The sequence below is a fragment of the Cebidichthys violaceus genome, unplaced genomic scaffold (assembly GCF_023349555.1).
Source record: "Cebidichthys violaceus isolate CVI_PGR_0920_01 unplaced genomic scaffold, fCebVio1.0.p SCAF_14, whole genome shotgun sequence".
Taxonomy (NCBI): Eukaryota; Metazoa; Chordata; class Actinopteri; order Perciformes; family Stichaeidae; genus Cebidichthys; species Cebidichthys violaceus.
Window position 1 is genome coordinate 14,283,087 of NW_027176307.1, and position 5,512 is coordinate 14,288,598.

Genomic DNA, 5,512 nt, shown 5'->3' on the forward strand with positions numbered 1-5,512 from the left:
ATAACCAAAAACATTAAACATTTAGGGCCATTGACGGGAATAGAATGCAGTTTATAGCAGAAATGGGATTTGTAAGACAATGTGTCATCTCCTCCACTGTTAATATAATGGAAGTTACCTCCTTACTTGTACATCCAATCTATTTAATCAGTTGTTCTCTGTATAATAAGGCCAAGTTGCAAAGTAATTGTGACCCGGATGTTGATGCTAATTAACATGCAAAAGTCATAAAAGGTCTGAGTACACCTCAGAAATACACCTTTTTGCTTCGTGTCTGTGAACGAGGAGTTTGACATCGATGTCACGTCTGCGTGTTTTAAAGCTGCATTCATTGATTTTAATGGCCACTTCGGTGCAAACGGTCGTAGCTCGTGTGTACCAGCAGAGGTCTGAAACCTGCAGTACTTATTTTGACCATAGAGGAAGCTCGACTAACTGAAAACCAACGACACTAGAGATGGTAAGATACCTGATACCTGAACTCGGCCGATACAGAGTACCGATCCACTGATGAAGACAGCAACATGAAAAAAAAAAAACTGTATGTGTCTTACCATACAACCACATGGTGAATATATATATATATATATATATAATATGTGAACAGGACGGGTCAGAGGAGTGAACTCCCTCTGAACCCTGTGCTGTTAGAGTGTAACTTGCTATGTGCTATTCTGCTGACATCTGCTGGTTTTACTGAGATCTGGCTAAAATAGGACTTTAATCATCTGTAACACAGAGAATTACAAGCCTTAAAATTGTAACTCAACAATAAAGTGCAATGTACAGTCTTAATTTAAATTTGTGAACTCTTGAGGTTAAGGGGGAGAGGTTAAGGAAGAGAGGTTAAGGAGGAGAGGTTAAGGAGGAAGGTTACGGAAGAGAGTTTTAGGAAGAGAGGTTAAGGGGGGAGGAGGAGGGAGTTTAACTATTTCCCCATCCATAGTCCTGTGACTAATCCAATGACTCCAGCTACAGCGAAGATCTTCCAGCTCCCTGTAATCATTTCAGAGAGAACCACCTCCTTTTCCTCGGTGGTTTCCAGGATTAGAGCCTCCTGGATTTCTTCCTGGTCCCTCAGTTGGATTTCTTCCTGCTCCCTCAGCTGGATTTCTTCCTGCTCCCTCAGCTGGATTTTCTCCTCCATATCTTTCAATGCAGCCTCCCAGGCTTCCCTCCTCTTCTGGCGTTCATCTTCTTTTCTCGTCTGCTGTCTGGAAACTTCTTTGAGCGTCTCGTTGAGATTGTCCTTTATCCTCTGGAAATCCAAGATTTCAGTGGTCGTCTCTTGGAAATCATCCTCCATCTTGTCCATCATCCTCTGGGACTCAATCCGCAGCTCATGGCCACTTTTGCTCTCATCCTGTCTTATTTCTGCCTCACACCTCACTACTACGTCATGTTCCTGCAGGTTCAGGCGCTGGGCGGCTTCCGTCTCCTCCTGGAGTCGGACGCTTTCTCCGAGATCACACACGTCACACTTCATTTCTTTTTAAAAGTCTCTGAAATCTGTTTCAGTAAGTACCTCTCTTGATTGAGGTGCACAAAGTAGGGTTCCTGCATAACCAAGGGACCCTGTTAACTGGCGACCTTCAGCCGAATGAGTCTGTTGTTGTCGTAGTTACGGCAGCTGTTGCAAACTAGAGAAACCTGAAATAAAAACATCCTGCAGCACTTGGTTTCTGTCGCTACCAAAAAGCATTGACTTGAAGAGAAAACCAGCTCTTTGGTCAAAGATATTTTCAACATATTTGCAGCAATTTTACACTGAGCAGACAGTTCATGCAATTATCCTATTAGGTATATTATTAAAAATTGGAATAAATTGTAAAAAATCTGTTCAGTTGTTCCTCAGTCGTCAAAGACAACAAATTATTTCATTTATTTTTACTTTGCTGATGATGCATTCTTTAAAATACGGTAGCAGTCACTTAAATTCCCACATATCTATAAGAAGTAAGTTTAATTTGTGTGTTAAAGGTAGTAACTGGTAAGAGACTGTGAACTATTTGAATGGTGTTCTTCACTCGTCTGACCACACGGTGGCACTGCGTGGTTGCCAAACTTTTTACTGCTGTTACCATCGTGGTACAATCCAATGATTCCAACAGAAGTACTGCTGCACTATTTCATTGATAGCACAAAACCTAGACAAAAAGTGGGCTTGTTGAGGATATCATGATTTCTGTCCCCTGACCTCAAGGTCTTTGCATGCTGCTGATCAAAGAGAAAATACAGCTCTGTCAGATTTATGGCACCTCTCATGCAGGAATAACTGGCCCAAGGCAGAGCAGAGGCAAAGTAAGAGGCCAACAAGTCACTCTGGAATTACCTTTTCAGCCCTTTTGCCCAACATCCAGACCTCTCAGCTCGTCTTTAAGAGGTCTGCTTTCTGTCCCAAAAGTCAAAGCTAAACGTAGAGAAAGTTTTTAGCCCCATATATCTGAAGAAACAACTCTCACTTCTCTTCTTCTGTTTTATTCTTGTATTCTGTACCTTACTCTATTTTAGCTTGCTTTCATTATTTCTATTCTCTTGGCTCTTAAATGACCGTTTTTAATCATATTTACGTGTCCTTTTATAAGGTGTTTCTTTTGCACTTTGTCTTCTGAAGTTTTATCAATAAACTTGCTTTGCTTTTAAATTATAAATTATAATTCAGCTGTGCATTTAAATGAATTACACTTCCAATGTTACTAACTGCAACTGTTTTGGGGATTCTTGATTCTTTTTGTAAATCAATATTTTCATATTACTATTTATAAAGTGAAAGGTTTCACTTGCGATGATGAAACCACAGAGATTCATCACTTAACTCTCGACTCTGCTGAGCATTTGGTTGTTTTTTGAATGTTTCCAGCAGCTGTTTTCAGTATAAACCCACAAGCTACCTGTGTTAGGCCCACCTTTCAGTATGCAACACTCATAATACTATACTTGAATTTAAAAGAAATAGTAAATATCAGCCCTGCTTGTAATGTTAGTGTGGGAGAAACCTGCTCATATACAACGGTGACATGTGGCTGTTTGTCCTCCTCATGTTTCAAGCTTCATCTGAACTGGTGAGAGAGTGCTGTTGACCAACAGCAACATGTATCAAATTCCAGAGAGGTTGAAGATAAATGGCAAAAACACTGTGAAAAGCTTCCTCTGGCAAAACTCCAGAGTCAAAGCAGAGGGTTATGCGGTAATGCAGGATCAGATTCCTGCTCTGGGAATCTGAGACGGCAGAATTGAAAACGTCTTTAGTGCTTTTGGTGATTTACTCTGCTGCTGAACATCAAAGGTCAGAGTCGGCGAAGAGGGCAAGAGAAGCGCATTCACCTCGGCGAGGTTGGTGTGACTGAACTAAAGCCGCTGACGTCAGCTGACAAATCACTCAGGGCTTTATGTCCGGAGCTCCGGGTCAAAGATTACTCTGATCAGGTTTCAGTGGTCTTTTGCTCTAAAATCACACAGACGCTCTGCTCTCCTCCTCCTTTGTTGTTGTTGTTTTTCTCGCCACATCTTCCTGGTGTTGAAACGATTAACAGCAATCTAGGAGCACACTCAACAGCGATCCAGTATTTCTATGACGAAACCCAACTGGGATGCTGAGATGTAAAATCTGGAAAGCTACAGGATGTGGTCCTGTGATTGTATAATATTTAGTGATGGGACCGTTATTAATCAATTCGGTGTCCTGGTTCTCTCTGAGTGACACCTTGAGGTGGTCTGCTATCAACCTGAAGTGAAATTATTTTGTAACTATGCACCATTTCCTCTAAAATCAAATCTGAAAATAGACAAATTGTCTCATGAATGAGATTTTGAAAAGCTTTAATTTTGAAATGCTACATCAGAATGTCTATATATCTACAAATTACGGCTACAGTAGCGCTACAAAAGCTGTCTGAGAACAGCCAGTAATATGTCATCTACTTTTGGATTCACTGAAATGCACATTACATTCATGTTTTTCTAAAAATGTATCAGATTTGTAATTCATTACAACTAGACTGTGTAAATGTCTATAATTATGGAACATCCCAGCCGCCATAACAAAACTACAGAACAGCTATTAAAGAGCTGTGAATCTTCACCTATTCTCAGAACCCCACGCCCTTCACATCGCTTTATTCTCTCACTGTGAAATCAACACTGGGAAGCACCTTCAGTGTGTGAGGCCGTGGCTCCCTGCATTGTGGATAGATCAGGACAAGCCCTTAGGTTAGTGCAACGCAAATTTGGATCAGCTCCCAATTCCTCTGACTCACCGGGATGAGACAGTGATGTTTCTATCCACCTGAAGAAAGTGTGTCGGTGTCGGCGGCAGAAGAATCACCAGAGAATCGTGAACTGACAGTTTCACCTGCACTCAATCCGCGCTTCTCCGATATCTAGCTCCATTATTTTGGAGCAGATGAGGAAGAGCACAAAGCGGAGAGGAGTGAAAGCTCCAGGTCGCTGCAGACAAACCCTCCTTCTCCAGGACGGGGCCCCAACGGGGTCTCCATGGCTTAGGGGGCCGGGACAGACGGAGAAAGGGCGAGGCGGAGTCACAGAGCGGGGATTCGTTATGATGTCACTATCCTTGAATTAATTAAGAAGACTTTTTACAGCTGACATAAGTTCACATGATTGACAGTTTATAGAAAGCAGCACGATCTGACATTGGAATGTGGAATAGTCCTTTTTGCTTAGGAAGGAGTGAAATGACCCGAAAGTAAAATAAGAGCTGTTCGAAGGAAAGGTGCGAAAAGAAAGTAGATAATTCCGCCACACAATTCCTTGCGACAATCCTTTCATTTGATTTTTATATGCATTTATTTAGTTTGAACATGTGATGAACAGTAAATATAGCAAACTGTCAATAACAAGAAGCGTCAGTAAAAACTTAACAAGCTAGGCCGATGATAGATTATTAAAAGTGTAGACGGATTCTCTAAACACCAACGGCTGTCTTTTCCTAACTCCTCATGAACTCTCCTTCACATCTTTCCTCGACCCATGACGCGGTGCCAAGCGTGTAGGCGAACTACGGTGGCCGACGCGATAACGCGAATGGCCCCACCTAGAGGCCAGTGTATCATTTGTCCATTCTGGGCTACTGTAGAAATAAAAATGGCGGAACATACTTATTAATATTATATTACATTTATGTCAATAGAAAGTCACTGGAATATATCTTAAAGCATCATTTGAGTTGTTTTTATTATTTACACGTCTGGGTTGTACAGGAGTTTATTTGCCAAAATTGTCAAAACACTCCATTATTAACTTATTCGGTTATAAAAACAAGCTTACTTGCGGCTCTGAAGTCAATGGTCAGGAGAGGAAGGGGGCGTTTTTTGTCCGGAATTCATTTAATTTGAGGAGAAAGTTGAACCGAAGCTGAACCGTGTCTTCTTCCTCTCATTTCCCCGTAGTGACGGAGTCAGTCAGCGGCTCTGTTGACATGCAAATTGGACGGGGAGAGAGAGAGAGAGAGAGAGAGGGAGAGAGAGAGGGAGAGAGGGAGAGAGAGCGAGCG